Source organism: Mytilus californianus, unplaced genomic scaffold, assembly GCF_021869535.1.
Source record: "Mytilus californianus isolate M0D057914Y unplaced genomic scaffold, xbMytCali1.0.p SCAF_3, whole genome shotgun sequence".
In the NCBI taxonomy this organism is placed as follows: domain Eukaryota; kingdom Metazoa; phylum Mollusca; class Bivalvia; order Mytilida; family Mytilidae; genus Mytilus; species Mytilus californianus.
Window position 1 is genome coordinate 91,981,803 of NW_026262679.1, and position 12,599 is coordinate 91,994,401.

At 31.6% G+C, this 12,599-nt stretch overlaps 2 long non-coding RNA genes across 3 annotated transcripts in view; one reads left to right on the forward strand and one right to left on the reverse strand.

Annotated features, from left to right (window-relative positions):
• LOC127735432 (uncharacterized) overlaps positions 1-12,599 on the reverse strand; it is a 115,418-nt gene that overhangs the window by 3,697 nt on the left and 99,122 nt on the right. The gene's annotated exons all lie outside the window — the stretch shown is intronic.
• On the forward strand, positions 1,629-11,898 carry LOC127735429 (uncharacterized). 2 transcript variants are annotated; one of them, XR_007998414.1, is made up of 5 exons: positions 1,629-2,078; positions 3,405-3,471; positions 5,263-5,436; positions 6,892-6,960; positions 11,565-11,898. It is a non-coding gene; the product is annotated as an uncharacterized LOC127735429 (long non-coding RNA). The 2 variants fall into 2 exon arrangements; XR_007998415.1 differs by lacking the exons at positions 1,629-2,078; positions 3,405-3,471 and adding an exon at positions 3,476-3,550.

Consider the following 12,599-nt stretch of genomic DNA (forward strand, 5'->3'; position numbering starts at 1 on the left):
TACTAGTTGCTATTAAATTGTGTCCTCCAAGGGAAGTAATACAAAGGTCATTAACAAGTTTTATTGTACTTGAAATTTTAATAAAATCAGAAGGATTGAGTAGAAATTGATTTATATAAACAAACAAATAATGGATGGAGGTGAATATAGATACATTTAAGTTCTAAGAAATACCCAGCTAATGCTAATAACAATGAAAGAAGATCTAGAACAATAAGAAGGGAGTGTGTAAAGTACAAAATCAAATGTGAAGAACTTTACTATATTTATCATGAGAAGAAGGCAAAAGAAAATATTGAATTTTGGTATTAAATAATGTCCATTGCCATGCAATATTGTCCCCTAAGTGGACAGAATTTTACAGCAAAAGTTATGAAATATGGTCCACCTACAGGACTAGTTTTCGTAGTAATTGTTATCAAATTGTGTCCTCCAAGGAAAATAATATTGAACAGCATCTGTTACTTGTTTGAATTTAAATCATTATACATGTATATATATGTTTTCTGTTTGGTAATAAATTAATAATAAGATCTTTTTTGTTACATCTTGTGATCCGTTTATTTGGCAATCGCCAATGGCAGTCAGCAGGGTTTAAGAACATCAGTTGTTCGACCTGCTAGTTAAATGCGTTTTGTTAAAATATACTTTTTCACTCATTTGGTCTTTTGGAAAATGTTGTTTGTGCTGTATTTAGACCCCTCTACCAAGACATTTGTTTTGCATGCACACGTATAAAAATTGCGGTTTTTATCCAACGCAATCATAGGTTTGAACGTTGTTTTCAATTAACATGATTAAGACTTGTTTATATTTTTTCGTTTGGGCTTGTATTATATTTGCTTTCGGGTTTATATGATCCGTTCATCCTATTTTGACTCTTTCAAAATTCAAGAGTCTATCCTAAATTGAGGTAAATTATATGGCCTTCCAAATACCGTTTCGATTCCTAACATCACTGAAGAGACATTAATTGTCGAAATCCGGATATGGTGTACAAATTTTGCACCTCATGTTTGCGGTATACCATCTTTTCCGCACGTTTATTTTTTTCTGTTTGGTAATTATAAATTAATAATAAGATCTATTTTGTTACATCTTGTGATCCGTTTATTTGGCAATCGCCAATGGCAGTCAGCAGGGTTTAAGAACATCAGTTGTTCGACCTGCTAGTTAAATGTGTTTTGTTAAAATATACTTTTTCACTCATTTGGTCTTTTGGAAAATGTTGTTTGTGCTGTATTTAGACCCCTCTACCAAGACATTTGTTTTGCATGCACACGTATAAAAATTGCGGTTTATTAAATAATGTTCATGTTCATGGACACTTTTTCATACCTGAGGACATAATTTCATAGGAAATTGTGTCCGGGACACATTTAAATAAGTAAATATTGTCCATGGACAGTATTTATTATGAAATAATGTCCGGTGGACATTATTTCATGGGGGACATTAATAAATCCTACATTATCAGAATCCTGGTTCAAAACATTTATGTGAACATTCCATGGATGAAAAACACTAAGTTTACTTTGTCCATTTTTTACATAAATCAGCTATGCAAGTTAAATAGTTAATTCAAATATCCCCCAAAAATACCAAGCCCCATATGCATTTTTTATACATTTCCCCTTCAAAAAACTCTCTATAGAATTTTATCAAGAGTGGTGAATATTTTACTCTGGACCTGGATTAAAAACCCTAGTGAATTTTTGTTGGTGGATTATAAACACTTGGGATTTTCATCCTCCACTGGCGGAATCAAACCACTGTTACAACTGCATGTAGGTTTTACTTTTAACCAGTCCCTTGGTTTTTTTGTGTGTTGCTTAAGTGTTTTGTGTGTGGTAATAAATACACTATGAAAATATGGAAAAAAAATTCAAAAAGTAATAATTGCCATATAATAATAATAGTATAGGTAATATAATAATTACATATTGTGTGAAAAGATTGATTATGCTAATGGTTTGTTTATATTTTCTTTGTTGAAGCTCTGTGTCTAGACTGCAGTTTTTGGCAATTCTCAACATTAGGAAAGAAAACTTGAAACAGCAACCAAGATACAAATACATGTATGAACAGTTATTGAATATGTAAAACTTTTATTTTAGCGTACTCAACATCACCTGATTTTGTACTTGAATTAACGTTTTCTGGCTTTCTAATGAACATTGAAAATTTATACTACTCTTATTGGAGACTCAGTTGCAGCAAATTACATTAAATTTAAATTCAAAAGAACACACATTCTAAAATTGAGAATCATTTGAGAACTGAAATGGGGAATGTGTCAAAGAGAAAACAACCCCACCAAAGAGCAGAAATAATCCAAAGGCTACAAATAGGTCTTCATCTCTAGCCAATGTAGAATAAACAAACAGCACTATGCACAAGTCCTAGTCACATGTCAGAATAGGTACATTGTAAATGAAGAAACTAAGCAAAATGACCATGATACATAAATTTACAAAGTTCTACTATCAGTTACTGACATGCCAGTTCCAGATTTGAACTAAACTGATTGACAGATTATGTCTTCATCATATGAAAATCAAGCAAAATCCCTCCTGTTTAGGGTGTAGTATCATACCATGGTTAAAAATATGAGAAGAACATAAAATTGTGAATGGAAATGGGGAATATGTCAAAGAGACAACAACCCGACCAAAGAGCAGACAACAGCCAAAGGCCACCAATGGGTCTTCAATGCAGAGAGAAAATCCTGTATCTTGCCAATACCGGTACCTGGTTTTAGAATAAATGTGTTTACATCTGATTTAACGACCCTATGAATGAATCAATATTAATTCCAAAATATGCCATCTTTAATTACCCAAAAACAGTATCGTTACTATATATCCCTTCTAAATAAGTCAGATTAAACTTTTATAAACTGAGGTTTACTGGGGTGACTGACAACATTTTTGTGCTTTGTATAGAATACTACCATAAAATATTTGATGTGAAATTTAATTGCACATCCAAAGTGAAATACCTGAACCTATAAGATGTCTACATGTTGATCTTTATTTATGAATGATGTCCTTGTACCGATTATAATATTTCGTAAATGTTTTGACTAGTTTGTGATATCAAAAACTTTGATGTAATAATTTTCAGTAATACAGAAATTTCTTCCATTAAAATCAAATATGTTGTTACATACACGAGCGAATCGAACAAGTTCAGATATGTAGAAACGTTACTCCATAAGATGGAGAGAATTGAATGTCAATAAATGTTTCTTATAATTAGTTCTTGAATAAATTCCAGTAGTATTGCTTTTTTCAAAGATAATATTGTATTATGATGTCATTTTTTTGTGGGGAAAAAATCCCTCTAAACTATTCTATTAGTTAGCTAATTATTCACATACATGAATAAATCCTTATTTTCAGGTACAGATGCCCTTAAAGTTTTTGATGAAGTTAAGAGCAAGATACTATCCCATCCAGCAGTGATACGGTATGACAAATTCCCAGACAATGTGACAAAGAATAACAATTGGACACCAACAGTTCACATATGAGAAGATGTTTTTAGGGTAAACCACATTGCCGGTCTTCAAATGACACAGAAATTAACAACTATAAGGTCACCGTACCCCTTCAACAAAGAGCAAAACCAACACCACATACATGACATAGTCACCTATAAAAAGCCCCAAAATAAAAAAAGTAAAACAATTCTAACGAGAAAACTAATGGCCTAATTTATGTAAAAAATAATATGTATTACTCAGCAACAAATAACAACTACTGAATTCGTAACATATGTTCCTGACATGGGACAGGCACATACAAATGTGCAGGATTAAACTAGTTTGAAGACGCCAACCCTTCCCCTAACCAGGAACAGTGGTGTAACAGTACATCATAACAACAAACTGTAAACTTTAAATCAGTTGAAAAAGGCTTAACTCATCTCATGGATACGTATAGAATTACATGTAACAAAAACACAAATTGGACATGGATGAGTACTTGTACATCCCAACAACAACAACTAGAAAACTAACGGCCTAAAGTAATTAATGAACAAAAAAATGAACGAAAAACAAATATGTCAAGAGTTTTGTGCCGACCACCTTTCCATCAGGTGGTCCGCTTTGTTTTCAAATTCCATTTTTTTTTTTTTTCGGTTCCGCACCGTAAAAATTTAAATACTAATTGCGCCTCGCTGATTTGTTTTCATAGACAAAAATGGCAGATCGTCAAATTTCAATGTTTTCTTTTATTAATCGGGGGAAGAGAAAGGCAGATGACGATGGTGATAAGGAAAATTCTAGGCCAAATAAGTCAACTAAAATGGATATTTGTTTTGAAATTGTTGAAATTGAAAAAAAGCATCAAAACAACGGAAAAGGCACGCAAGCGAAGATAAATATGAACAGGACTTTAAATGGCTAATCATCACAGAGGAAGATTATTACTGTTCTGTGTGCCAAAAATACAGCACTAAAGCGAGGAACAGGACAGAAACTTGGATCGATAGGCCATGCATTCGCAGGAGAAGGGAGTCCTGCAAAAGCCATCTAGCTAGCTGCTATCCGAGATGCACAAAACTAATTTGTCAAATCAAATCAAAGAAGAATATTTGACAGTTTATGTGACTACATCTATTTATTTTTGTTCAATTCCATTAAATGTGAATACAATACTAATCCTTCTTTTTGTGACCCCTACCCACAGTAAAAAAAAACCCTGTTGGAAATGTTTTAAAAAAAACAACACCCGGTTGCAAGTGTTTTTTTCAAAACACCCACCTTACCTTAGTGAAAAAAGGGGAACACTGTATGTAACACAGCAACAATGGCAATTAATTAACCACTGAATAACAGGGTCCTGACTTGGACAGGCACAAACACTTAAAGTATAGATCTGAGAGTACTCACAGTTACTGACAGCTAGTTCATGTAGTTCAAAGCCAATAACAACTAATAAAAAAAATCATGCATCTAAGACTAATTAAATTATCAATTAATACACATGCAACATCCATATATATGTATATAACTATATGATATTTAGTTTGATTTTAATTTACTGATAACAAATCAATATTAATACCAATAAAAGCAATATTCAAAGATCTAATTACAGTGTTGATTTTGGTAACCTTTTCGAATAAGTTTTTTTTAAAGGATCTATAAGTTTACCTGGATCGTTTCTAAATTTCTGGGCTAGGAAAACAATTTATCATATGATCAACATATACATTTGTACTCATATTTGTTCTTTTTTTCTTTTGAGGCAGACTTCATACATGTACAGGAGCTTCTAAGGAGGAATTGAAAAGAAGATTGCATTATCCTTAACTTCACATTTTGCTATAAAGATGATTTCCTTTTATTGAATAATTCAAAGTATGGTGACTTTGTTGAACGCATGTATCCCATTGAACTTGAAATAAAGGATACAACAGATACAGGTAAATCTGCCTCATATCTTAACTGACATCTAGAAATAGACAATGAGGGTCGGTAAAGAACAAAACTTTTAAGACTAAAGAGATGATTTCATCTTACTAATTATGAACTTTATATTTCTGCAGTTACCACGATCCCAATATGGCGGAGGTAGAAATAAGTAAAATCGATTTCTGCTAATTTTCCGTTTAAATGTGTTGTTTTCAAGAACTACTCAGCCGCCAGGTTGATCTGTATGGTTTTGTTGTGTATGTGTGTTATAAATATCATGTATGGCCTCATTACCGAAATAATATCTATCAAATATTTTAGGAAGATAATCGTAACTTAAATAAAAAGATAATGGTAACTTGTGGACAAATCGCTTGAAAGATTAATTGTAACTGCAGAATATTTCAATGATAATAGCTGTTGATTTTGATTTAGTAAAAAAAGAAAATCATCACTGGTGTTAAACTGATCATAGAAACTGCAGTTACCACTATCCAAATATGGCTGAAATAAGTAAAATCGATTTCTGTTAATTTCTCTGTAAACATGTTGTTTACGAGAATTAGTCTGCTGCTAGCTATGTTGATCTGTTGATGGGGACAGCGACTATATCTAAATGTTGCTTGAAAGTTTGATAGTGTTACCAGAAATAGTGCATATATAGTTATCTTAAACTAATTTACTTTTTGCTTTGTAGATATATATTCTATATATTTCGCAAAAGTTTAAATTGAGGGTAAATATTGATTGGTATTGAGTATACTTAAAGAGGTAAAACATGTACATGTATTCATTAATTTAAATGATTTTAAAGTTTTATTAGATAAAAAAATCAATCAATCAATAACTGTTTTAGCGTGCCCTTAGTACTGGCAACTTGGCTTGTGATACTCTTTGGGACTTGCAGTTCACTTACAGATATATCGACCTAGTAGTAGTTATAAGATTTTAAATAGTTACAATGATCTGGCGCTGCAACAGATGTGTATTTGACAACTCATATTAAGTCTTTTTTAAGTGATTCTCTAGACCAAAACCTAATATGCTACAAATGTCAATTGCCATAATTTGATCAAACTATCTTCTGTTTTTCTGGACAATTTGTTTTGACCTGCATCTCATTTTAGAATATAATTATGATTTCCCATCTTATGTTATGGCTTGATGGACAGACCGTATATCAAAAAGCTGTGATTAAAATAACTTGTCAATATTTTATGCTCAACCTATATATACCCATCACAATTTTCACAATAATTAAAAAATAAACATCACAAAAAATATTCATTTAAATGTAAAGTCCTATGCATACCAGTTATTTTTTTTTTAAATGTGAACTGTAGAAGCTAGGTCATTATTTGTATTGATATGCCAGGAATAGATTGTCATTATTCACAGTTATACTGTGGAACATGCTTTTTCCCCAATCTGTCAAAATTATATTAAAAAATGTCTACTTCTTTCAGGTGAATCCTTGCTGGGTCATTGAAAAACCTACTGGAAGTTCTTCTGATACTGGAAATTGAAAACAAATGGTCAGTATGATTACATTACCAGCATTGTATTAAATTCCTGTGGTAAAGAGGATATCGATTGCTTGGGTAAATGTCAAGCATTAATACATTGTACTTCATTTCCACTTCATATTGACATTGTTGATGTCGGTGAATAAGATGATAATATATGATGTTTTACAGTATTACAAAGGAAAATAATAGATTTGTAAATTACCCAAGTTTATTCTGTTTATTTATATCTTAATTTTCTCTTTCCTTTACAAGTGTTGTTTTAACTTAATTAAGTGAGTGTTGAATGTAAAAAGATAGAGATGTGGTATGATTACCAATATGACAACTATCCACAAATGATGTGGATATAAGGGACAATAAATAATGCCTTCAACAATGAGTATTAAAGATCTGAACTTGACAAATTAAAAAGAATAACGACCAGATTTATGACAAAATAAAATGAAAAACAATTAATATGGAAACTAACCACTGAATTTCAGGCTCCTGGTTCCAGATTTTGGACAAGCACATACAGATTTTAATTTGGTTTAACTTGTGAGCACTTAACCAAGGAATATTAACAATATGTAACAAAAAATCTCTCCTTTGGCTTACCTTCTATTGAGTTCTTGCATAGAGTTTTCCATCTATCAGGAAACTGACTTATTTAATTCAAGGAATCCACAATTATTTCTTTTTATTTTTCTCTTTATATTGCATTTTTTCCTTAATATATCAAAAGCTATAATAGAAGAGAAGAGAAGAGAACAATACCAAATGAACATTCAAAAGACCAACAGACAACCAATAGTGCACAAAACATATAACAGTAAAGACTGAGCAACAAGGACCCCACCAAAAACTGGGAGTGTTATCAGGTGATCTGGAAGGGTAGGCAGATCCTGCTCCACATATGACAATTGTATAGATGTAGAGATAATTTAACTTGGTTTAACTTGTGAGCACTTAAATATCAAAAATGGTCTAGTTTCTGGTGTCAAAATTTATGAAACCTGAAACTGTATTAAATGTTTCTCTTTTGTTTGGGACAGAATTAAGTATTTGTTTATGTGCATCACTAAAATATGCAAGACAGGCACTACACCTGACAACCTCATGTTTTTTTATATGACTGCAAAAATATTTTGGGGTTTGCATAATGCTATGATGCTGTCGTTGTCGTCGTTGTCTGATGACACATTTGGTTACTGGACAATAACTTTAGTTAAAGTGAATTGATCTCCATGAAATTTTACAAGAAGGTTCAATACCACAAAAGGAAGGTTGGGATTGATTTTTGGGGTTATGGTACCAACAGTTCAGGATTTAGGGGCCAAAAACAAGCATTTTTATAGTTTCTGGACAATAAACTTGTGTGTAAGTGTATGTGTAGGATTAAATAGTGTCCCCCATGAAATTATGTCCCATGGACAAAATTTCACGGATATGACCTGTGAAATTTTGTCCAGGACAGAATTTTATTATAAAATATTGTCCACTTCTGTGTAAAAGTGTCCCTTGAAAAGATATTCTATTTTAACCTTTGTTGGATATTTTTTCATAGTGAAATCATGTCCAAATTGCATAAAAGTCTTGTCTAATACCAAACTATTTAATTACAATAAATAATAAGATTAAATCGACATTTGTTTTTAAATATACAGTAGGAATCAATGACCTGTTTAAACATCTTTGGATTGTCATTTTTAACAAGATCAATAATATCATGAATACTATTCATAAATACTCGATTGTCGCTTCTTCTTGCGCATACGTTTGGGTCTTGGAGGCATGTATATAAAACATTTCATTGTTTTTAATTTCAAATTGCTTGGCCTTCCTTCTAAATGATCTTCTTTCATTATTATTAAACTCTGGAGGGTATTGACCATCAAACAAAAAGTCATATAGCTGTTTATATTCACCACTTTCCATATTTGTTCACATCAGTGTTGTCTTGATTTAAATTTCAATTATGATTTGACTAATTGATTAAAACATTTCAATGATTGCTAAATTATGTCCCTTCTTTAGGGACAGAAAAAACAGCTACACTATGAAAAATTGTCCCATGTGACATATTTTTATAAAACATCTATGAAATAATGTCCAAGTACTAGGGACAATTTTTCACTAAGGGAGACACTATTTTATTGTCGAGCCTTCGACTTAAGTCGAAAAAGCGAGACATAGCGATCCTACATTCCGTCGGCGGCGTCCACAAATATTCACTCTGTGGTTAAAGTATTTCAAATTTTAATAACTTTCTTAAACTATCCTGGATTTCTACCAAACTTGGACAGAAGCTTGTTTATGATCATAAGATAGTATCCAGAAGTAAATTTTGTATAAATAAAATTCCATTTTTTCCGTATTTTACTTATAAATGGACTTAGTTTTTCTGCCAGGAAATATTACATTCACTCTGTGGTTAAAGTTTTTAAAATTTTAATAACTTTCTTAAACTATCCTGAGTTTGTACCAAACTTGGACAGAAGCTTGTTTATGATCATAAGATAGAATCCAGAAGTAAATTTTGTAAAAAAATTAATCCATTTTTTCCTTATTTTACTTTTAAATGGACTTAGATTTTCTGCCAGGAAACAACATATTCACTCTGTGGTTAAAGTTTCTAAAATTTGAATAACTTTCTTATACTATTTTGGATTTGTACCAAACTTTGACAGAAGCTTGTTTATGATCAAAAGCTAGTATCTAGAAGGAAATTTTATAAAAAAATAAATCCATTTTTTCCGTATTTTACTTTTAAATGGACTTAGATTTTCTGCCAGGAAACAAAACATTCACTCTGTGGTTTAAGTTTTTTAAATTTTAATAACGTTCTTATACTATTTTGGATTTGTACCAAACTTGGACAGAAGCTTGTTTATGATCAAATGCTAGTATCTAGAAGGAAATTTTGTTTTCTTCCAGTTAACATTACATTCAGTCTGCAGTTAAAGTTTTTAAACATTTATTAGATACATAAACTATCCTGGATTTTTACCAAACTTGGACAGAAGCTTCTTACAATCAAAAGATAGTATCAAGAGGAATATTTTTATTGATTTACTTCCTCATTTTTGTTGAGCCTGTGATTAACAGAAAAAGTAGGCGAGACACTGGGTTCCGCGGAACCCTTACGAATTTTAGTTTACAATATTGATATTCTGTCCCGTGAACGAAATTTCACAGATGAACTGTGAAATATAGTTCAAGAAGACACAATTTCATGGGACAATGGATCTCTCTGAAATTATACCACAAGGTTCCATATCACAAAGTGAAGGCTGTGATTGAGTTTGGGGGTAATTAATTGCCCCAAACATGCAGGACTCAGGGGCAAAAAAGGGGCCAAAAACAAGTTTTGTTTTCTAGTTTCCAGACAATAATTTGTGTTTAAGTGTATGGATCTCTCTAAAATTTGCCTTCATGGTTCCATTCTACAAAGGGAAGGCTGGGTTTGAGTTTGGGGGTAATTGCTCCAGGGGGGGGGGGGGGTTCAAACTTTTTTTAATTTCAAATTTTTTGTAAAGTTTTAAGAAGAAATCTTTAAATGCACAGTATTGCGCAATTGATTTTTAAGATCTTTGACAACATTTGTTTCTTGTCAGAAACCTATATTATGTCAAAAATTTGATCAGAATCCAAATTCAGACAGTAGCAAGCTTGAATATTGTGTTCAAATTTGCCCCAACTGTTCATGGTTCTCCCTCTGCGGTAGTATCAGGCTGCGCTCAGCGAAGCATTTCATTAGTTTCTTTGTTGATTTCATAGGTATAGGGAAATCATGAATTTTAAATATCAAACAAAGTAAATATATCTTGTAGTCTAGTGTGTTTTAGTTGCATTGCATATCATATCTGTTATCCCTTGTAAAAGAAACTTTTCTTACGTTAGACTATATTTTTTTTTCACAAAATAAAACAAATTATGGACAGCATTTTTTTTTACCACCACCACCCACAGAAATAAAAATAAATTAGAACAACACTCCCTTTACATTTTGGTATTTCAAATACAACCACCCACATAAAATTTAAAAAAAAATACCTTCCCTGGCGGGACATAATATTTTCTGGAACAGCCCTTATATGTTTTTTTCGGGGGACATAGTATTTTCTGGAACAGCCCTTATATGTTTTAGTATAAAAAAAATAGATTTCAAATTTTATCTATTTCAAGTTGATAAACACAAAAAAACCTGTGATAAATTATCTATATTACTCCAACCCAGCTAGATATCAGATGTGGTATTAAGTTTGCCAATGAGACAACTCTCCACCAGAGACCTAATGATGTAGATGTTAATGATAAACCACACATTGAAATGCCTACCTGCTCATTCTGGATATGACATCAAATTTTTCATTATCGAAACAAAATACATTTTACTATCTGTAGCTAGTAACATTATTTTTATACTCTTCATAGATTAGTTTTTGCAAATTAAACTATCTCTTGCAGATGGATTCTATAATCAGAGGGGAGATGTGAAAAAAATCTTTATTAAAGTAGGTTGATAATTCAAATTGAAAAATTAAATTTTAGCACTAACAGGTGGTTTTGCATTTCATTTATTAAAAGTATTATAATTAATAGCCATGAAACAATGATTTTATTTTCAGGTCATTTTGGAAGAAAATTGATAGAGGAAAGATACAGATATACAAGAATTTCATATTTGAAATGCACTTAATATTTCTTTTGTATATGATCACCAAATTTTGGCAGTCAAATAAGGCCAATTAAAATTAATTGATAGATTTTCATCCCCGCCCGCCCCTCTGAAATTGTCCCGCCCCGATTTTTTTTATTTTTAAAAATATACGATTTCCGGATTTTGTTCATTTCCGTTACCGGTAACCGCCGATAATTTCGATTCATTTAAACTTCCTTTTTCAAATTTCGATTTTCGTATTTCTTTGAGTAATATAAGTCGACATATTCTTCTGCTCAATGATGACATTATCTTTTGAGAATATAGATTGATTACTAGAAGGACATAAATTATTCGGCTTACGAGTAATTGGCGTTGTCCAAGAACGGTAATCACGGTATGTCACAAATTTCAGTGAATATAAAACCGTCGATTATTTTATTTATACAATGACATTGTGTAAGGAAATTTAGACTGTGAATGATATCCAAAGCGCAAAGATCGTGGAACACATTGATACAAAATCATTACTGGAATAAAGAAATTAACACAAGCACGAACTTGTGCGATTTATGACCGTATATTGAGTACAAAGAGTCGGCCAACGTACAAAATGTATTATAGCTGCCATGGCTTAGATTTACCTCTAAAGCTGTCATTTCAGCCCTTCAATAGAGTTATTAAACAACTTTTTTTTTTTTGGTTCAGTTCATGTTTTACATTGTAATTATATTTGCACCTTGCATAAGAATCTTAAAAGCATGAACCCTAGTATTTTCAACACAGTTTGAGTTTTCATTTCACTCTGTACTCATAATATTTGTGTTGCATACCAATGCATATGCTTCATTTTATGGGCACTATAAATCATAACTTAGAAAGCAAAAAAATGATCTATGTAGTCTAAAAGAGAACATTTTTCCACGTTTTTGCTATTTACTAAAAATCGGTTTCTAAAGCTGCAATTACATGTAGAACAATGGTTGCCAATCGGAAATATTGA